We start from the raw sequence: 22,596 nt of genomic DNA, 5'->3' as shown, positions 1-22,596 counted from the left end.
AAGCACAGGTCGTAACTTGTCAGGGAGTGGCTGCTGTACAACTGTCCGAAGGTTTCGGAGACTCCACCACAATCACCCGACCTGAACCCCTTCCAGAATGTGTGCAGTCAAATGAAGGCAGCTCTGCAATTCCGGCCGACAAGTTCCCTCACAGACTTTAAGAGGAGACTGCTACAAGAATGGTCGGCATTAACCCATGCTTATATCAAGAAAGTTATCGTCAGTATGCCGAATCGACTGGAAGAGGTCATAGAACATGAAGGTGGACCTACAAAGTACTGAATGTGTAACAGGGTTGTGAATATTGCGAGTTTATGTTGATTTTTTGTACAGTGGCCGAATATTTTTGAGGCGCCACTGGAATTATTGCTTACATTCAAATGTACGACAGATGGTGAACTAATGACTGCCAGAAGAGTTTGACTTACATCACAATGTGTCTATAACGTTGTATTATATTATCCTACATGTTTCGTTGTATAATACATCATCATTATAGTGTATTATCCAATAAAAGTATATCAAAAATCAGAGTGACCGAATATTTATGGGAGTAAGAGTAGTTAACAGAGGGAATCTGATCTCTAGTCAGACGCCTTAACCAGTCGGCCACGACTGCTGTCAGAACTACGGAGATATTTGGCTCAATGCAGTACAGGCGCAATGTTGGGGAATTTGATGTTTGAGGGGGTTAACGAAGGAAGGCGAAAGGAACCAGACGTAGCCTTATACAGATACAATGCGGCATTTGCCTGAAAATAAGTGGGAATGCACACAAACCACTCCCAGGTATCCTAAGTTTGGAGTAAAACTTCTCTTTAGACGGCTGATATCGCAAGGCTGCGTGCAAAATGTTTAAACCATCGTAAAACTGTCTATATTTCGTGGCAGATGCCGGAATTGAACCGGGGCCACCGGAAGTGGCTAGGAACTTCAAAGCAGAGGCGGACAAGTTGAAACATTGTCCATACAGCCTAATGGTTGACCATGAAAAATATATTCGCTTTTGAAGTAATTTCAAATGTACTGAAAATAGTTACATTGCCCTATGCCGCTAAAATATGATCTCTCGCAGTCGGTAGGACTCGAACCTACGCTCCCAGAGGGAATCTGATTTCTAGTCAGACGCCTTAACCACTCGGCCACGACTGCTGCCACAAGCACCGAGAATTTAGGCTCTATGCACTACAGGAGCCATGTGGGAGAATTTAGCTTTGAAGGGGTGAGGGAATGAAGGCGGAAGGAAGCAGACGTAGACTTACATAATTACAATGCGGCATTTGCCTGAAAATAAGTGCGAATGAACGGAAGCCATTCCGAGGTATCTTTAGGCTGCGCGTAGAGAAATATTATACCATCATATCACTGCCTAAATTTCATGGCAGACGCCGGAATTGAACCCGGGCCAACTGAAGTGTTTAGGAAAAACACCGTAGGGGCGGACATCATCATCATCATCATCATCATCTGTTTACCCTCCAGGTTCGGCTTTTCCCTCGGACTCAGCGAGGGATCCCACCTCTACCGCCTCAAGGGCAGTGTCCTGGAGCTTCAGACTCTTGGTCGGGGGATACAACTGGGGAGTATGACCAGTACTTCGCCCAGGCGGCCTCACCTGCTATGGCGGACATGCTGAAATAATATCCGTATAGCCCAATTGTGGACCATGAAAAATGACATTCACTTTGCGGATTTATTTTAAAAGTACTGAATGTAGTTATATTGTTATATGCTGGTTAAATGCCTTTGCTGGCGGGACCTAGTGTTTACAGTGCACTATGTCTTCTGGTATGGGCTAGAGCAATCTTGTTACTTTCATTGATCTGTCTCAGCTTTAACCTTAGCTTTGACAAAATGAAAGTGACTGAGGTATGAGTGATGCTAGTAATGCCATTCCTTCTGCAGCCAGTCCCTGCTATGAATGGTGTGAAAATATTGCTCATAGGGTCAGTTGGTGCATGCATTTCAGTGGGCTTGGCAGACTGATATGTAATAGCAACTTCTGGCTCGGTGAGGAAAGCAACGGGAAACTACCTCGCCCCTCATTTCCCTAGTACGCCTCTTCAGTGATGCCTAGGCCATCTATGACAGCTGATGGCGGAGCTGGTGAGGATCCAACCAGCCTTCGGGCTGAGGACTAAACATACATACATGCTGGTTAAAATAAAGCCTCTCGCAGTCGGTAGATCTCGAACCTACACTCTCTGAGAGAATCTGATTTCTAGTCAGACGACTTAACCACTCCGCCACGACTGTTGACAAATTAAAGGAGCTTTAAGGCTCTGTCCACTACAGGAGCCATATAGGAGAATGGGACGTTTGAAGGGGTCAGGGAAGGAAGGCGAAAGGAAGCAGACGTGGCCTTATATAGATATGGTGCGGCATTTGCGTGAAAATGAGTGGGCATCCACGGAAACCACTCCGAGGTTGCTTTAGTTCGGACTACAACTACTCTGTCCACGACTGGTATCTCGAGGCTGCGTGTATAAAGTTTAAACCATAATATCACTGTTTATATTCCATGGCCAAGGCTGGAATTGAACCCGGGCCACCGGATGTGGCTAAGAACGAAACCGCAGAGGTGGAAACGCTTAAATATTATCCATATAACCCAATTGTGGACCATGAAATATGTAATTCACATCGTGGAGGTATTTTAAAAATACTGAATAGAGTTACATTGTCATATGATGGAAAATATGGACTATCACAGTCAGTAGGGCTCGAACCTACGTTCCTAGATGGAATCTGATACATTGTCAGACGGCTGGACACTGGAAAACTACTGCTGATAGTCTCAATGAGGTTTTATCCTGTATGCAGTACAGGAGCCATTTGGGGGGAATGGGAATTTGGATTGGGTTAGCGAAGGAAGGCGAAAGGAAGCAGACGTGGCCTTATATACATACGATACTGCATTTGCGTAAAATTGAGTGGGAATCCGTGGAAGCCCCTCAGAGTTTGCTTTAGTTCGGAGTCCAACCCCTCTGTACACGGCTAATATCCAATGACTACCACAGTTTATATTTCGTCCCGGAGGCCGTAATTGAACCCTGTCCAAGTGTTTAGGAACTACAGCACAGATCCGGATAAGCTGAAATATTATCCATATATACTAACTGTTGAGAATGAAAGGTGAGATTCACTTCGTGTCGTTATGTTAAAAGAACTGAATATTGTCTACTTGTTATATGCTGGTAAAATATCGCTTCTCGCAGTCGGTAGGACCCGAACCTACGCTCCGAGAAGAAATCAGATTTCTAATCACACGCCTTAACCACGCGGCCTCGACTGTTGACGGAACGACGGGGATATTAGGCTCAATGCATGCAGGAGCATTGTGGGTGAATTTGATGTTTGAGGGTGTCAGCGAAGGAAGGCGAAAGGAACCAGACGTCGCCTTAAACAGATACAATGCGGCATTTGCCTGAAAATAAGTGGGGATGCACGGAAACCACTCCGAGGTATCCTTAGTTTGGAGTATAACTACTCTTTAGACGGCTGATATCGCTAGGCTGCATGGAAAATGTTTAAACCATCATAACACTGTCTATATTTCGTGGCAGACGCCGGAATTGAACCCGGTCCACCGGAAGTGGCTAGAAAGTACAAAGCAGAGGCGGAAATGTTGAGACACTATCCAAACAGCCTAATGGTTGACCATGAAAGAAGAAATTCACTTTGATGTGTAATTTTAAATGTACTGATAATAGTTACATTGCTCTATACCGATAAAATATGATCTCTCGCAGTCGGTAGGACTCGAACTTATGCTCCCAGAGAGAATCTGATTTCTAGTCAGACGCCTTAACCACTCGGCCATGGTTGCTGTCAGAACTACGGAGATATTTGGCTCAATGCAGTACAGGCGCAATGTTGGGGAATTTGCTGTTTGATTGGGTTAACGAAGGAAGGCGAAAGGAACCAGACGTAGCCTTACACAGATACAATGCGGCATTTGCCTGAAAATAAGTGGGGATGCACGGAAACTACTCCGAGGTATCCTTAGTTTGGAGTATATCTTCTCTTTAGACGGCTGATATCCCAAGGCTGCGTGGAAAATGTTTAAACCATCATAACACTGTCTATATTTCATGGAAGAGGCCGGAATTGAATCCGGGCCACCGGAAGTGGCTAGGAACTTCAAAGCAGAGGCGGAAAAGTTGAAACATTATCCATACAGCCTAATGGTTGACCATGAAAAAAGCAATTCGCTTTTGGAGTAATTTGAAATGTACTGAAAATAATTACATTGCTCTATGCCGCTAAAATATGATCTCTCGCAGTCGGTAGACCTCGAACCTACGCTCCCAGGGGGAAACTGATTTCTAGTCAGACGCCTTAACCACTCGGCCACGACTGCTGCCAGATGAACGGAGATTTTAGGCTCTATGCAGTACAGGAGCCACGTGGGGGGAATGGGAATTTGGATTGGGTTAGCGAAGGAAGGTGAAAGGAAGCAGACGTGGCCTTATATACATACGATACTGCATTTGCGTGAAATTGAGTGGGAATCCCTGGAAGCCCCTCAGAGGTTGCTTTAGTTCGGAGTACAACCCCTCTGTACACGGCTAATATCCCCTGGCTGCGAGGACAAAAATTTAAACCATAATACCACAGCTTATATTTCGTGCCGGAGGCCGGAATTGAACCCGCTCCAAGTGTTTAGGAACTACACCACAGATCCAGATAAGCTGAAATATTATCCATATATACTAATTGTTGAGAATGAAAGATGAGATTCACTTCGTGTTGTTATTTTAAAAGAACTGAATGATGTTTCCTTGTTATATGCTGGTAAAATACCGCCTCTGGCAGTCGGTAGGACTCGAACCTGCGCTCCCAGAAGAAATCATTTCTCCAATCACACGCCTTAACCACTCGGCCAAAACTGGTGTCGGGACGACGCGTATATTACGCTCAATGCATACAGGAGCCTTGTGGGTGAATTTGATGTTCGAGGGTGTCAGCGAAGGAAGGCGAAAGGAACGAGACGTCGCCTTATACAGATACAATGCGGCATTTGCCTGAAAATAAGTGGGGGTGCACGGAAACCACTCCGAGGTATCCTTAGTTTGGAGTATAAGTACTCTTTAGACGGCTGATATCGCTAGGCTGCATGGAAAACGTTTAAACTATCATGACACTGTCTATATTTCGTGGCAGACGCCGGAATAGAACCCGGTCCACCGGAAGTGGCTAGAAAGTACAAAGCAGAGGCGGAAATGTTGAAACATTATCCAAACAGCCTAATAGTTGACCATGAAAGAAGAAATTCATTTTGATGAGTAATTTTAAATGTGTCCGCCTCCGTGGTGTAGTGGTTAGCGTGATTAGCTGCCACACCCGGAGGCCCGGGTTCGATTCCCGGCTCTGCCACGAAATTTGAAAAGTGGTACGAGGGCTGGAACGGGGTCCACTCAGCCTCGGGAGGTCAACTGAGTAGAGGTGGGTTCGATTCCCGCCTCAGCCATCCTGGAAGTGGTTTTCCGTGGTTTCTCACTTCTCCTCCAGGCGAATGCCGGGATGGTACCTAACTTAAGGCCACGGCCGCTTCCTTCCCTCTTCCTTGCCTATCCCTTCCAATCTTCCCATCCCTCCACAAGGCCCCTGTTCACCATAGCAGGTGAGGCCGCCTGGGCGAGGTACTGGTCATACTCCCCAGTTGTATCCCCCGACCAACAGTCTGAAGCTCCAGGACACTGCCCTTGAGGCGGTAGAGGTGGGATCCCTCGCTAAGTCCGAGGGAAAAACCGAACCTGGAGGGTAAACAGATGATGATGATGATGAATTTTAAATGTACTGAAAATATGATCTCTCGCAGTCGGTAGGACTCGAACCTACGCTCCCAGAAGAAATCAGATTTCTAATCACACGCTTTAAACACTCGGCCACGACTGTTATAGGAACGACGGGGATATTAGGCTCAGTGCATACAGGAGCAATGTGGGTGAATTTGATGTTTGAGGGTGTCAGCGAATGAAGGCGAAAGGAACCTGACGTCGCCTTAAACAGATACAATGCGGCATTTGCCTGAAAATAAGTGGGGATGCACGGAAACCACTCCGAGGTATCCTTAGTTTGGAGTATAACTACTCTTTAGACGGCTGCGTGGAAAATGTTTAAACCATCATAACACTGTCTATATTTCGTGGCAGACGCCGGAATTGAACCGGGGCCACCGGAAGTGGCTAGGAACTTCAAAGCAGAGGCGGACAAATTGAAACATTATCCATACAGCCTAATGGTTGACCATGAAAAAGGATATTCGCTTTTGGAGTAATTTGAAATGTACTGAAAATAGTTACATTGCCCTATGCCGCTAAAATATGATCTCTCGCAGTCGGCAGGACTCGAACCTACGCTCCCAGAGGGAATCTGATTTCTAGTCAGACGCCTTAACCACTCGGCCACGACTGCTGTCAGAACTGCGGAGATTTTAGCTTCTATGCAGTACAGGAGCCATGTGGGCGTATTTTGGTTTGAAGTGGTTAGGGAAGGAAGGCAGAAGGAAGCAGACGTAGCCTTATATACATGCGATACGCCATTTGCGTGAAATTGATTGGGAATCCGCGGAAACCCAGTCGAGGTTGCTTTAGTTCCGAGCACAACCACTCAGTACACGGCTGATATCCCGAGGCTGCGTGACAAAAATTTCAACCATCAAAGCACAGTTTGTATTTCGTGGCAGAGGCCGGAATTGAACCCGGGCCACCGGAAGTGGCTAGGAACTTCGAAGCAGAGGCGGACCAGTTAAAACATTATCCATACAGCCTAATGGTTGACCATGAAATATGGGAATCACTTCGTGGTGTAATTTTAAAACTACTGAATAATGCTTCCTTGTTATATGCTGTTAAAATATCGCCTCCTGCGGTCGGATTGGACTTGAAGCTCGGCTAACACAGAGAATTTGATTTCTAGTCAGACGCCTTAACCACTCGGTCACGATTGCTGTCAGAACTATCGAGATATTAGGCTCAATGCAGTACAGGAGCAATATGGGGGAATTTGATGTTTGAGGGTGTTAACGAAGGAAGGCGAAAGGAACCAGACGTAGCCTTATACAGATACAATGCGGCATTTGCCTGAAAATAAGTGGGGATGCACGGAAACCACTCCGAGGTATCCTTAGTTTGGAGTATAAATTCTCTTTAGACGGCTGATATCACAAGGCTGCGTGGAAAATGTTTAAACCATCATAAAACTGTTCGTATTTCGTGGGAGACGGCGGATCTCTCGCGGTCGGTAGGACTCGAACCTACGCTCCCAGAGGGAATCTGATTTCTAGTCAGACGCCTTAACCACTCGGCCACGACTGCTGCCACAGGAACGGAGATTTTAGGCTCTATGCAGTACAGGAGCCATGTGGGGGAATTTAGCTTTGAAGGGGTTGGGGAATGAAGGCGGAAGGAAGCAGACGTAGCCTTACATAGATACAATGCGGCATTTGCCTGAAAACAAGTGCGAATGAACGGAAGCCACTCCGAGGTATCTTAAGGCTGCGTGGAGAATTTTTATACCATCATATCACTGCCGTCCGCCTCTGTGGTGTAGTGGTTAGCGTGATTAGCTGCCACCCCCGGAGGTCCGGGTTCGATTCCAGGCTCTGCCACGAAATTTGAAAAGTGGTACGAGGGCTGGAACGGGGTCCACTCAGCATCGGATGTCAACTGAGTAGAGGTGGGTTCGATTCCCACCTCAGCCATCCTGGAAGTGGTTTTCCGTGGTTTCCCACTTCACCTCCAGGCGAATGCCGGGATGGTACCTAACTTAAGGCCACGGCCGCTTCCTTCCCTCGTCCTTGCCTATCCCTTCCAATCTTCCCATCCCCCTACAAGGCCCCTGTTCACCATAGCAGGTGAGGCCGCCTGGGCGAGGTACTGGTCATACTCCCCAATTGTATCCCCCGACCAAGAGTCTGAAGCTCCAGGACACTGCCGTTGAGGCGGTAGAGGTGGGATCCCTCGCTGAGTCCGAGGGAAAAGCCGAACCTGGAGGGTAAACAGATGATGATGATGATGATGATGATGATATCACTGCCTAAATTTCATGGCAGACGCCGGAATCCAACCCGGGCCAACGGAAGTGGTTAGGAGCAACACCGTAGAGGCGGACAAGCTGAAATAATATCCGTATAGCCCAATTGTGGACCATAAAAAATGATATTCACTTTGTGGATTTATTTGAAAAGTACTCAATGGAGTTATATTGTTATACGCTGGTTAAAATAAGGCCTGTTGCACACGGTAGATCTGCAACTTACGCTCCCTGAGGGATTTTGATTTCTACTCAGACGACTTAACCACTCCGCCACGACTGTTGGCAAATAGAAGGAGCTTTAAGGCTCTGTCCAGTACAGGAGCCATATGGGGGAATGAGACGTTTGAAGGGGTTAGGAAGGAAGGCGAAAGGAAGCAGACGTGGCCTTATATAGATATGTTGCGGCATTTGCGTGAAAATGAGTGGGCATCCAGGAAACCACTCCGAGGTTGCTTTAGTTCGGAGTACAACTACTCTGTCCACGACTGGTATCTCGAGGCTGCGTGTATAAAGTTTAAACCATAATATCACTGTTTATATTCCATGGCCAAGGCTGGAATTGTACCCGGGCCACCGGATGTGGCTAAGAACGAAACCGCAGAGGTGGAAACACTGAAATATTATCCATATAACCCAATAGTGGACCATGAAATATATAATTCACATCGTGGAGGTATTTTAAAAATACTGAATAGAGTTACATTGTCATATGATGGAAAATATGGACTATCACAGTCAGTAGGGCTCGAACCTACGTTCCTAGATGGAATCTGATACATTGTCAGACGGCTGGACCACTGGAAAACGACTGCTGATAGTCTCAATGAGGTTTTATCCTTTATGCAGTACAGGAGCCATTTGGGGGGAATGGGAATTTGGATTGGGTTAGCGAAGGAAGGCGAAAGGAAGCAGACGTGGCCTTATATACATACGATACTGCATTTGCGTAAAATTGAGTGGGAATCCGTGGAAGCCCCTCAGAGTTTGCTGTAGTTCGGAGTCCAACCCCTCTGTACACGGCTAATATCCAATGACTACCACAGTTTATATTTCGTGCCGGAGGCCGTAATTGAACCCGGTCCAAGTGTTTAGGAACTACACCACAGATCCGAATAAGCTGAAATATTATCCATATATACTAACTGTTGAGAATGAAAGGTGAGATTCATTTCGTGTCGTTATGTTAAAAGAACTGAATATTGTCTACTTGTTATGTCATCATCATCATCTGTTTACCCTCCAGGTTCGGTTTTTCCCTCGGACTCAGCGAGGGATACCGCCTCTACCGCCTCAAGTGCAGTGTCCTGGAGCTTCAGACTCTTGGTCGGGGATACAACTGGGGAGTATGACCAGTACCTCGCCCAGGCGGCCTCACCTGCTATGCTGAACAGGGGCCTGGTGGAGGGATGGGAAGTCTCGAAGGGATAGACAAGGAAGAGGAAAGGAAGCGGCCGTGGCCTTAAGTTAGGTACCATCCCGGCATTTGCCTGGAGGAGAAGTGGGAAACCACGGAAAACCACTTCGAGGATGGCTGAGGTGGGAATCGAACCCACCTCTACTCAGTTGACCTCCCGAGGCTGAGTGGACCCCGTGCCAGCCCTCGTACCACTTTTCAAATTTCGTGGCAGAGCCGGGAATCGAACCCGGACCTCCGGGGGCGGCAGCTAATCACGCTAACCACTACACCACAGAGGGGGACTACTTGTTATATGCTGGTAAAATATCGCTTCTCGCAGTCGGTAGGACCCGAACCTACGCTCCGAGAAGAAATCAGATTTCTAATCACACGCCTTAACCACGTGGCCTCGACTGTTGTCGGAACGACAGGGATATTAGGCTCAATGCATGCAGGAGCATTGTGGGTGAATTTGATGTTTGAGGGTGTCAGCGAAGGAAGGCGAAAGGAACCAGACGTCGCCTTAAACAGATACAATGCGGCATTTGCCTGAAAATAAGTGGGGATGCACGGAAACCACTCCGAGGTATCCTTAGTTTGGAGTATAACTACTCTTTAGACGGCTGATATCGCTAGGCTGCATTGAAAATGTTTAAACCATCATAACACTGTCTATATTTCGTGGCAGACGCCGGAATTGAACCCGGTCCACCGGAAGTGGCTAGAAAGTACAAAGCAGAGGCGGAAATGTTGAGACACTATCCAAACAGCCTAATGGTTGACCATGAAAGAAGAAATTCACTTTGATGAGTAATTTTAAATGTACTGAAAATAGTTACATTGCTCTATGCCGATAAAATATGATCTCTCGCAGTCGGTAGGACTGGAACTTACGCTCCCAGAGAGAATCTGATTTCTAGTCAGACGCCTTAACCACTCAGCCGTGGCTGCTGTCAGAACTATGGAGATATTTGGCTCAATGCAGTACAGGCGCAATGTTGGGGAATTTGCTGTTTGATTGGGTTAACGAAGGAAGGCGAAAGGAACCATACGTAGCCTTACACAGATACAATGCGGCATTTGCCTGAAAATAAGTGGGGATGCACGGAAACTACTCCGAGGTATCCTTAGTTTGGAGTATATCTTCTCTTTAGACGGCTGATATCCCAAGGCTGCGTGGAAAATGTTTAAACCATCATAACACTGTCTATATTTCATGGAAGAGGCCGGAATTGAATCCGGGCCACCGGAAGTGGCTAGGAACTTCAAAGCAGAGGCGGAAAAGTTGAAACATTATCCATACAGCCTAATGGTTGACCATGAAAAAAGCAATTCGCGTTTGGAGTAATTTGAAATGTACTGAAAATAATTACATTGCTCTATGCCGCTAAAATATGATCTCTCGCAGTCGGTAGACCTCGAACCTACGCTCCCAGAGGGAAAGTGATTTCTAGTCAGACGCCTTAACCACTCGGCCACGACTGCTGCCAGAAGAACGGAGATTTTAGGCTCTATGCAGTACAGGAGCCACGTGGGGGGAATGGGAATTTGGATTGGGTTAGCGAAGGAAGGTGAAAGGAAGCAGACGTGGCCTTATATACATACGATACTGCATTTGCGTGAAATTGAGTGGGAATCCCTGGAAGCCCCTCAGAGGTTGCTTTAGTTCGGAGTACAACCCCTCTGTACACGGCTAATATCCCCTGGCTGCGAGGACAAAAATTTAAACCATAATCATCATCATCTGTTTACCCTCCAGGCTGAGGTGGGAATCGAACCCGCCTCTACTCAGTTGACCTCCCGAGGCTGAGTGGACCCCGTTCCAGCCCTCGTACCACTTTTCAAAATTTCGTGGCAGAGCCGGGAATCGAACCCGGACCTCCGGGGGTGGCAGCTAATCACGCTAACCACTACACCACAGAGGTGGACTAAACCATAATATCACAGCTTATATTTCGTGCCGGAGGCCGGAATTGAACCCGCTCCAAGTGTTTAGGAACTACACCACAGATCCAGATAAGCTGAAATATTATCCATATATACTAATTGTTGGGAATGAAAGATGAGATTCACTTCGTGTTGTTACTATAAAAGAACTGAATGATGTTTCCTTGTTATATGCTGGTAAAATACCGCCTCTGGCAGTCGGTAGGACTCGAACCTGCGCTCCCAGAAGAAATCATTTCTCCAATCACACGCCTTAACCACTCGGCCAAGACTGGTGACGGAACGACGCGTATATTACGCTCAATGCATACAGGAGCCTTGTGGGTGAATTTGATGTTCGAGGGTGTCAGCGAAGGAAGGCGAAAGGAACGAGACGTCGCCTTATACAGGTACAATGCGGCATTTGCCTGAAAATAAGTGGGGATGCACGGAAACCACTCCGAGGTATCCTTAGTTTGGAGTATAAGTACTCTTTAGACGGCTGATATCGCTAGGCTGCATGGAAAATGTTTAAACTATCATGACACTGTCTATATTTCGTGGCAGACGCCGGAATTGAACCCGGTCCACCGGAAGTGGCTAGAAAGTACAAAGCAGAGGCGGAAATGTTGAAATATTTTCCAAACAGCCTAATGGTTGAGCATGGAAGAAGAAATTCACTTTGATGAGTAATTATAAATGCATTGAAAATAGTTACATTGCCCTTTGTCGATAAAATATGATCTCTCGCAGTCGGTAGGACTCGAACCTACGCTCCCAGAGGGAATCTGATTTCTAGTCAGACGCCTTAACCACTCGGCCACGACTGCTGGCAGAACAGCGGAGATTTTAGTCTCTATGCAGTACAGGAGACATGTGGGCGAATTTAGGTTTGAAGTGGTTAGTGAAGGAAGGCAGAAGGAAGCAGACGTAGCATTATATACATGCGCTACGCCGCCCGCGGAAACCCAGTCGACGTTGCTTTAGTTCCGAGCACAACCACTCAGTACACGGCTGATATCCCGAGGCTGCGGGAACAAAAATTTCAACCATCATAGCAGAGTTTATATTTCGTGGCAGAGGCCGGAATTGAATCCGGCCCACCGGAAGTGGCTAGGAACGACACCACAGACGCGAATATGTTAAAATATTATCCATATAGCCTAATAGTGGAACATGAAATATGTAATTCACATCTTGGAGGTATTTTAAAAATACTGAATAGAGTTACATTGTCACATGATGGAAAATATGGCCTATCACAGTCAGTAGGACTCGAACCTACGTTCTTAGATGGAATCTGATACATTGTCAGACGGCTGGACCACTGGGAAACGACTGCTGAGGGTCTCAATGAAGTTTTATCCTGTATGCAATACAGGAGCCATTTGGGGGGAATGGGAATTTGGATTGGGTTAGCGAAGGAAGGCGAAAGGAAGCAGACGTGGCCTTATATACATACGATACTGCATTTGCGTGAAATTGAGTGGGAATCCCTGGAAGCCCCTCAGAGGTTGCTTTAGTTCGGAGTACAACCCCTCTGTACACGGGTAATATCCCCTGGCTGCGAGGACAAAAATTTAAACCATCATACCACAGGTTATATTTCGTGCCGGAGGCCGGAATTGAACCCGGTCCAAAAGTTTAGGAACTACACCACAGATCCGGATAAGGTGAAATATTATCCATATATACTAATTGTTGAGAATGAAAGGTGAGATTCACTTCGAGTTGTTATTTTAAAAGAACTGAATGTTGTTTCCTTGTTATATGCTGGTATAATATCGCCTCTCGCACTCGGTAGGACTCGAAACTACGTTCCCCGAAGAAATCAGATTTCTAATCACACGCCTTCACTACTCGGCCACGACTGCTGTCGGAACGACAGGGATATTAGGCTCAATGCATACAGGAGCATTGTGGGTGAATTTGATGTTTGAGGGTGTCAGAGAAGGAAGGCGAAAGGAACCAGACGTCGCCTTAAACAGATACAATGCGGCATTTGCCTGAAGTCCGCCTCTGTGGTGTAGTGGTTAGCGTGATTAGCTGCCACCTCCGGAGGCCCGGGTTCGATTCCCGGCTCTGCCACGAAATTTGAAAAGTGGTGCGAGGGCTGGAACGGGGTCCACTCAGCCTCGGGAGGTCAACTGAGTAGAGGTGGGGTCGATTCCAACCTCAGCCATCCTGGAAGTGGTTTTCCGTGGTTTCCCACTTCTCCTCCAGGCGAATGCCGGGATGGTACCTAACTTAAGGCCACGGCCGCTTCCTTCCCTCTTCCTTGCCTGTCCCATCCAATATTCCCATCCCTCCACCAGGCCCTTGTTCAGCATAGCAGGTGAGGCCGCCTGGGCGAGGTACTGGTCATACTCCCCAGTTGTATCCCCCGACCAAGGGTCTGAAGCTCCAGGACACTGCCCTTGAGGCGGTAGAGGTGGGATCCCTCGCTAAGTCCGAGGGAAAAACCGAACCTGGAGGGTAAACAGATGATGATGATTTGCCTGAAAATAAGTGGGGATGCACGGAAACCACTCCGAGGTATCCTTAGTTTGGAGTATAACTACTCTTTAGACGGCTGATATTGCTAGGCTGCATGGAAAATGTCTATATTTCGTGGCAGACGCCGGAATTGAACGCGGTCCACCGGAAGTGGCTAGGAAGTACAAAGCAGAGGCGGAAATGTTGAAACATTATCCAAAGAGCCTAATGGTTGACCATGAAAGAAGGAAATGCACTTTTTGAGTAATTTTAAATGTACTGAAAATAGTTACATTGCCCTATGCCGATAAAATATGATCTCTCGCAGTCGGTAGGAGTCGAACCTACGCTCCCAGATGTAACCTGATTTCTAGTCAGACGCCTTAAACACTCGGCCACGACTGCTGTCAGTGCCGCGGAGGAAGGCAGAAGGAAGCAGACGTGGCCTTATATACATGCGATATATGTATAAGCGTGAAATTGATTGGGAATCCGCGGAAACCCAGTCGAGGTTGCTTTAGTTCCGAGCACAGCCACTCAGTACACGTGTTGTGTAATGCCATTACACGCAGGAACATATTTAAGGAAGTCTTACAATTGGTTTGCACTGAATTTAATGTTAGAAACACTTCTTGATACAGCTCACATCATCATCATCATCATCTGTTTACCCTCCAGGTTCGGCTTTTCCCTCGGACTCAGCGAAGGACCCCACCTCTACCGCCACAAGGGCAGTGTCCTGGAGCTTCAGACTCTTGGTCGGGGAATACAACTGGGGAGTATGACCAGTACCTCGCCCAGGCGGCCTCAACTGCTATGGAAGGGATAGGCAAGGATGAGGGAAGGAAGTGAGGTACCATCCCGGCATTCGCCTGGAAAACCACGGAAAACCACTTCGAGGATGGCTGAGGTGGGAATCGAACCCACCTCTACTCAATTGACCTCCCGAGGCTGAGTGGACACCGTTCCAGCCGTCGTACCACTTTTCAAATTTCGTGGCAGAGCCGGGAATCGAACCCGGACCTCCGGGGATGGCAGCTAATCACGCTAACCACTACACCACAGAGGCGGACACAGTTCACATCACTGTACAAAAACATAGCGGCCATTACTCGCTTCCACTGTTTTTTTTCTTTTGTCCAGCATGTGGCACTGCCAGCAAATGGCTTACAGTATTGACAGCAAAGCCTGATGCAACATACTCCCACCTTGAGTAGCAGAAGGCTACTCAACAATACCAACCAATACATACCTGCTGCTTATAAATCAAGTCTGTCAGGAACTCTCACCACTCGACCACTTCGAGTAACAACTGGATCACCACTGTTGTCATCCTTTGGTACACCTGAAGAATTGCCCTATGCCGATAAAATTTGATCTCTCGCAGTCGGTAGGACTCGAACCTACGCTCCCAGAGGGAATCTGATTTCTAGTCAGACGCCTTAACCACTCGGCCACGACTGCTGGCAGAACAGCGGAGATTTTAGTCTCTATGCAGTACAGGAGACATGTGGGCGAATTTAGGTTTGAAGTGGTTGGGGGAGGAAGGCAGAAGGAAGCAGACGTAGCCTTATATACATGCGATACGCCATTTGCGTGAAATTGATTGGGAATCCGCGGAAACCCAGTCGTGGTTGCTTTAGTTCCGAGCACAACCACTCAGTACACGGGTGATATACCGAGGCTGCGTGGACAAAAATTTCAACCATCATAGCACAGTTTATATTTAGTGGCAGAGGCCGGAATTGAACCCGGCCCACCGGAAGTGGCTAGGAACGACACCACAGACGCGAATATGTTAAAATATTATCCATATAGCCTAATTGTTCACCATGAAATATGGGAATCACTTCGTGGTGTAATTTTAAAACTACTGATAATGCTTCCTTGTTATAAGCTGTTAAAATATCACCTCTTGCAGTCGGATTGGACTTGACGCTCGGCTAACGGAGAGAATCTGATTTCTAGTCAGGCGCCTTAACCACTCGGCCACGATTGCTGTCAGAACTATGGGGATATTAACTCAAAGCAGTACGGGAGCAATGTGGGGGAATTTGTTGTTTGAGGGGGTTAACGAAGGAAGGCGAAAGGAACCAGACGTAGCCTTATACAGATACAATGCGTCATTTGCCTGAAAATAAGTGGGGATGCACGGAAACCACTCCGAGGTATCCTTAGTTTGGAGTATAACTTCTCTTTAGACAGCTGATATCGCAAGGCTGCGTGGAAAATGTTTATTTATTATTTATTTGTATTTGCTTTACGTCGCACCGACACAGATATGTCTTATTGCAACGATGGGATGTGAAAGGCCTAGAAAGTGGAAGGAAGCGACCGTGGCCTTAATTAAGGTACAGCCCCGCCATTTGCCTGGTGTGAAAATGGGAAACCACGGAAAACCATATTCAGGGCTGCCGACAGTTGGGCTCGAACCCACGATCTCCCGATTACTGGATACTGGCCGCACTTAAGCGACTGCAGCTATCGAGCTCGGTGGAAAATGTTTAAACCATCATAACACTGTCTATATTTCGTGGGAGACGCCAAAATTGAACCCGGGCCACCGGAAGTGGCTAGGAACGACAACACAGACGTGAATATGTTAAAAGAGTATCCATATAGCTAAATTGTTCACCATGAAATATGGGAATCACTTCGTGGTGCAATTTCAAAACTCCTGAATAGTGCTTCCTTGTTATATGCCGTTAAAACATCGCCTCTTGCAGCCGGATTGGACTTGAAGCTAGGCTAACACAGGGAACCTGGTTTCTAGTCAGACGCCTTAAACACTCGGCCACGACTGCTGCCACAGGAACGGAGATTTTAGGCTCTATGCAGTACAGGAGCCATGTGGGGGAATTCAGCTTTGAAGGGGTGAGGGAATGAAGGCAGAAGGAAGCAGACGTAGCCTTACATAGATACAATGCGGCATTTGCCTGAAAATATGTTCGAATGAACGGAAGCCACTCCGAGGTATCTTTAGGCTGCGTGGAGAATTTTTATACCAACATATCACTGCCTAAATTTCATGGCAGACGCCGAAATTGAACCCGGGCCAACGGAAGTGGTTAGGAACAACACCGTAGAGGCGGACATGCTGAAATAATATCCGTATAGCCCAATTGTGGACCATGAAAAATGACATTCACTTTGTGGATTTATTTTAAAAGTACTGAATGGAGTTAAATTGTTATACGCTGGTTAATACAAGGCCTCTCGCAGACGGTAGATCTCGAACCTACGCTCCCTGATGGAATCTGATTTCTAGTCAGACGACTTAACCACTCCGCCACGACTGTTGACGAATAGAACGAGCTTTAAGGCTCTGTCCACTACAGGAGCCATATAGGAGAATGGGACGTTTGAAGGGGTTAGGGAAGGAAGGCGAAAAGAAGCAGACGTGGCCTTATATAGATATGTTGCGGCATTTGCGTGAAAATGAGTGGGCATCCACGGAAACCACTCCGAGGTTGCTTCAGTTCGGAGTACAACTACTCTGTCCACGACTGGTATCTCGAGGCTGCGTGTATAAAGTTTAAACCATAATATCACTGTTTATATTCCATGGCGCCGCCTCTGTGGTGTAGTGGTTAGCGTGGTTAGCTGCCACCCCCGGAGGTCCGGGTTCGATTCCCGGCTCTGCCACGAAATTTGAAAAGTGGTACGAGGGCTGGAACGGGGTCCACTCAGCCTCGGGAGGTCAACTGAGTAGAGGTGGGTTCGATTCCCACCTCACCCATCCTCGAAGTGGTTTTCCGTGGTTTCCCACTTCTCCTCCAGGCGAATGCCGGGATGGTACCTAACTTAACGCCACGGCCGCTTCCTTCCCTCTTCCTTGCCTATCCCTTCCAATCTTCCCATCCCTCCACAAGGCCCCTGTTCAGCTTAGCAGGTGAGGCCGCCTGGGCGAGGTACTGGTCATACTCCCCGGTTGTATCCCCGACCAAGCGTCTGAAGCTCCAGGACACTGCCCTTGAGGCGGTAGAGGTGGGATCCCTCGCTAAGTCCGAGGGAAAAACCGAACCTGGAGGGTAAACCGATGATGATGATGATATTCCATGGCCAAGGCCGGAATTGAACCCGGGCCACCGGATGTGGCTAGGAACTAAACTGCAGAGGTGGAAACGCTTAAATATTATCCATATAACCCAATTGTGGACCATGAAATATGAAATTCACATTGTGGAGGTATTTTAAAAATACTGAAGAGAGTTACATTGTCATATGCTGGTAAAATATGGCCTATCGCAGTCAGTAGGACTCGAACGTACGCTCCTAGATGGTATCTGATACCCTGTCAGACGGCTTGACCACTGGGAAAAGACTGCTGAGAGTCTCAATGAGGTTTTATCCACTATGGAGTACAGGAGCCATTTGGGGGGAATGGGAATTTGGATTGGGTTTGCGAAGGAAGGCGAAAGGAAGCAGACGTGGCCTTATATACATACGATACTGCATTTGCGTGAAATTGAGTGGGAAGCCGTGGAAGCCCCTCAGAGGTTGCTTTAGTTCGGAGTACAACCCCTCTGTACACGGGTAATATCCCCTGGCTGCGAGGACAAAAATTTAAACCATCGTACCACAGTTTATATTTCGTGCCGGAGGCCGGAAATGAACCCGGTCCAAGTGTTTAGGAACTACACCACACATGCGTATGAGCTGAAATATTATCCATTATCATTGTTGAGAATGAAAGGTGAGATTCACTTCGTGTTGTTATTTTAAAAGTACTGAATATTGTTTCCTTTTTATATGCTGGTAAAATATCGCCTCTCGCAGTCGGTAGGACTCGAACCTACGGTCCCATGGAATCAGATTTCTAGTCAGACGCCTTAACCACTCGGCCACGACTGCTGTCGGAACGACGGGGATATTATGCTCAATGCATACAGGAGCAATGTGGGTGAATTTGATGTTTGAGGGTTTTAGCGAAGGAAGGCGAAAGGAACCAGACATAGCCGTATACAGATACAATGCGGCATTTGCCTGAAAATAAGTGGGGATGCACGGAAACCACTCCGAGGTATCCATAGTTTGGAGTATAACTTTAGACGGCTGATATCGCTAGGCTGCATGGAAAATGTTTAAACCATCATAACACTGTCTATATTTCGTGGCTGACGCCGGAATTGAACCCGGTCCACCGGAAGTGAAAGAAGAAATTCACTTTGTTGAGTAATTTTAAATGTACTGAAAATAGTTACATTGCCCTATGCCGATAAAACATGATATCTCGCAGTCGGTAGGACTCGCACCTACGCTCCCAGAGGGAATCTGATTTCTAGTCAGACGCCTTAACCACTCGGCCACGACTGCTGTCAGAACAGCGGAGATTTTAGTCTCTATTCAACCCTCGACCCTTCCTGCCTTTGAAATGTGGCACCGGCTTGAGTCATCACAGGGTCGCTGACTGGGTACTACCCACAGAAACCTCTTCGAATATTATAAAACTAATCTTAAATTAATTACACAGGAAGGATAAAAAGAGAAGAAAAAAAATGATTAAATAAAATCTGAATGAGAACCTTTACGAACACAAAATTTATTAAACTAGACTTTGGCAAAGCAAAATATTTCTGTACAAATCAATAAACTCTTCGGACCAAATATTGTTTATACCCTTTTGTCAACTCCGACAATAAATTTTAACATCATGACTCATAAATTTTCAATCCTCTTCCAAATGACATTATTCAAATTTGATTACTATTTCCTTTTATCTTATTTACCAACTCTACTCTAAGGCCTCAAAATTTAACTCAATTCCATTCTGCTCACATTTGGTTATCACCATATTTCAAATTTTCAATAATAAAAACAAATAATCATTATAATAATTTACCATCGTATTTTCGTGAATTCGTCAGAGTGACCTTTGAAATATTAATATACAACCAGACTTCTTCATTTATTCTCTGAGTACACAAATTCAATTACTCTCTCTCTCGACCTTCAAATTACAACATCACTACTATAAACCTTGTAATTGCAATTACGAATTACCAAATTATCTACTTGATTATAGCCTTCCATTTAAAAATGCATGAGGTTATGTAAATTCATTAAGCACAACATCCACCGTGTAATCCATGAACTCGCCATTTGAATTAATTAAATTCATTAAATTCATTTTTATTCACTAAATTCGTGACCATCACGTCAGTAGAATTTGTTACCTCTAAAATCAAAATTTTATCCAGTTACGTTTGTAAGATTTGTTAAATTAATCAAAATTTTGATATATCATAAAATTATTCATCACAAAAATTTATATAAAACAATCCCTATTATTATTTGAGTCCGAAACTATTTACTTATTCTTTCTCAATACCATCCTCCACTCATATGAATGCCGATAATATGGAACGTACGCACGAAATCGATAGTAACCCTGACATAACTAAATTAAGTTAATTCACCGATTCATCTAAAATTAAAAATATCTCGCATATGCTTAATTAGCTGTTTATTAACACAAAAACATATCCTACCCTGTAGCAAGACCTACACTACAATGATAATGCACCTTAACCTACACTGAATTTACAGACAAGGGTTAGAACCTCACTGTCACAAGTACATACAACCTCATGAACTGAATTCAACATCAAAAAAAAATATATTGCAACTGCAAAACAGAATTTACATTGCTCATACACTGAAGAACATATAACATAACAAGCACAACATAATTCAATCATATAGTCACAGGGGAAATCCTTATCCACTGACTCGGCCGGGCAACGGACTCCGACCCTCAACATGGCATCATTACAGTGACCTATCACTACACTCGCCGCAATGATCTGTCACGAAGTCTAGCTATCATTATTTAATCTAATTGTGCTGTCCTGAGTCCACAAACAGAATTTTTCTTACGGATGAATGCGATATTTTGTTACTTATAAGACCCTACCAACGTTACAAGGCTCCCTCTAATACACAACGCGCCGACCCGGTCTGTAGCCTTATCTCACGCCCCGGCTCATTTCGTTTAACTTGTCCGCACCCACTTAAATTCTCTCTCTCTCTACTCTAAATGAAGCCATATGTTCCTCCACAATATCATGCGTCTGTGCGAACAGTTACTAATTATATATAACACTCTCAATATGTTTTATTCATTTCATATTTCACGTATTATTCTACATTTTTCACTCCATTATCAGGAACACGTATATCATTATGCCGGTATTTACACATATATGGCGCTACACAATCATTGGTTCGACTCTTGCGGTTGGCATTTTGTGTCTTAGAGGCCCCTACTTCAACACTAGCTAACTACCTCTCGGATAAATTTTAGGATGACATTTATTCCCTACAGCACAAATTTTACACATTGATTAACGGTACACGTTACTTACTGATGACATATATTTTCCAAAATCCCACTGTAATGTGCCATAAATCCCGGGTTCGAATCTTGGGTCAGTGAAAATTTTCTTGACGAACTTTTCATGCGACATGCCAATTAAACTATCTACTCCCTCTGACTAATATCTTACTGATGCCTCCTAACTTACGTTAAATATTCACACACACACACACACGCACGTTAATATTTATTAGAAGATCGCGCACTAAGGAAACTCATTATTTCACACACGTAACAGAAGATCATTATTTACACACATTATTTCCTCACTCGCGAAGGCCATTTCAACACACGCTGTAATATCACAAGATTTATTCCCCCCTAGGCATCAGTATAAATTTACCTAAAATCTAACTATCCTTGCTACAGTACTAAAAAGGAAATAAACGAATAATCATGCATTAATATATTTACACATTAACAGCTAATCATGCACATGCCAGATATAATGAATCAGGGTATTTATCGACTCGGCGACGCTCCATACTCAGCTCCACGGCCTCATGGTTTCAGGTCGGCCCCATGATGTGCTTAAGCCATCATTCTAACGGCCTCAATACCTGAACTAATACCATTCTTCATCATCATGGTCTTCATTTGTAACTTAAATGACTTTACACAACTTCACTTCTGAATACACTAAAACACATATGAAAAAAACACAGATATAATTAAATTGTTCTAACGCACAAACACTTATTCACAATTGTAGTAAACACTTTATCTCTGCTCTGTTCCGCGAGTTTCACGTGGCACTGAAAAGCGTCCTCGCATCGACCTCGCTCCGATCCTATTTTCGGTTAATATCGTAAAAATCACTTTCTTGAGTTTTACCAGATTTTGGTCGTTATTGAATTAACAACGTAGTCTATTTTACCCGTAGTATGCTATCGACTACCAATTAGCGGACTAAAGAATGCTCCAGATTAGGGTTCCTCATGAACCACATATACGATGCGTCCGACCCGTTCAAATTTCCATAGCAGAGTGACTCTTCTTCGCGGCACGCGTCCTCTTCAGGCACGCCGGATCCTAGATAGGGAGCTCGGGGAACCCCATCAACAATGATGTAACGTCCCGTCACATATGCCTGCAATTATTTATTCCAATAAGTTGTTACAAATATGCCGTCTTTAATTATTATTCTCAAAATAGTTCAATATTGTTTTCACCTTATCCCCTGGTGGATTTAATTATTTTTAAAGGTCATTTAGACAGCATCCATCTTTAATTTACCCCCATCATTCGAAAACTTGCTATGCTGCTATTCGCTGCCTGAAAGTGTTGCCAACTTAAAATTTGTGACCTTGGTCACACGTCTCATGGAATATTCCAGTACTTCCCATTTCATTATCAACTGACCCTGACACGTGGAACT

The 22,596-nt window shown here is 45.5% G+C and overlaps 10 non-coding genes across 10 annotated transcripts; all 10 read right to left on the bottom strand.

The window, feature by feature from the left end:
• Positions 1-1,070: 1,070 nt before the first annotated feature.
• Positions 1,071-1,152, bottom strand: TRNAS-AGA (transfer RNA serine (anticodon AGA)). The gene has a single exon. It is a non-coding gene; the product is annotated as a tRNA-Ser (tRNA).
• Positions 1,153-4,281: 3,129 nt separating this feature from the next.
• Positions 4,282-4,363, bottom strand: TRNAS-AGA (transfer RNA serine (anticodon AGA)). Its single transcript has one exon. It is a non-coding gene; the product is annotated as a tRNA-Ser (tRNA).
• A 1,975-nt stretch (positions 4,364-6,338) lies between these two features.
• Positions 6,339-6,420, bottom strand: TRNAS-AGA (transfer RNA serine (anticodon AGA)). Its single transcript has one exon. It is a non-coding gene; the product is annotated as a tRNA-Ser (tRNA).
• An 820-nt stretch (positions 6,421-7,240) lies between these two features.
• Positions 7,241-7,322, bottom strand: TRNAS-AGA (transfer RNA serine (anticodon AGA)). The gene has a single exon. It is a non-coding gene; the product is annotated as a tRNA-Ser (tRNA).
• Positions 7,323-10,842: 3,520 nt separating this feature from the next.
• On the bottom strand, positions 10,843-10,924 carry TRNAS-AGA (transfer RNA serine (anticodon AGA)). The gene has a single exon. It is a non-coding gene; the product is annotated as a tRNA-Ser (tRNA).
• Positions 10,925-12,113: 1,189 nt separating this feature from the next.
• TRNAS-AGA (transfer RNA serine (anticodon AGA)) lies at positions 12,114-12,195 on the bottom strand. Its single transcript has one exon. It is a non-coding gene; the product is annotated as a tRNA-Ser (tRNA).
• A 1,968-nt stretch (positions 12,196-14,163) lies between these two features.
• TRNAS-AGA (transfer RNA serine (anticodon AGA)) lies at positions 14,164-14,245 on the bottom strand. Its single transcript has one exon. It is a non-coding gene; the product is annotated as a tRNA-Ser (tRNA).
• A 977-nt stretch (positions 14,246-15,222) lies between these two features.
• Positions 15,223-15,304, bottom strand: TRNAS-AGA (transfer RNA serine (anticodon AGA)). Its single transcript has one exon. It is a non-coding gene; the product is annotated as a tRNA-Ser (tRNA).
• Positions 15,305-18,614: 3,310 nt separating this feature from the next.
• On the bottom strand, positions 18,615-18,694 carry TRNAS-AGA (transfer RNA serine (anticodon AGA)). The gene has a single exon. It is a non-coding gene; the product is annotated as a tRNA-Ser (tRNA).
• Positions 18,695-19,074: 380 nt separating this feature from the next.
• On the bottom strand, positions 19,075-19,156 carry TRNAS-AGA (transfer RNA serine (anticodon AGA)). The gene has a single exon. It is a non-coding gene; the product is annotated as a tRNA-Ser (tRNA).
• Positions 19,157-22,596: the final 3,440 nt, after the last annotated feature.

This window comes from Anabrus simplex, chromosome 3, assembly GCF_040414725.1.
Source record: "Anabrus simplex isolate iqAnaSimp1 chromosome 3, ASM4041472v1, whole genome shotgun sequence".
Taxonomy (NCBI): domain Eukaryota; kingdom Metazoa; phylum Arthropoda; class Insecta; order Orthoptera; family Tettigoniidae; genus Anabrus; species Anabrus simplex.
This window is presented reverse-complemented; position numbering and strand designations above follow the sequence as displayed.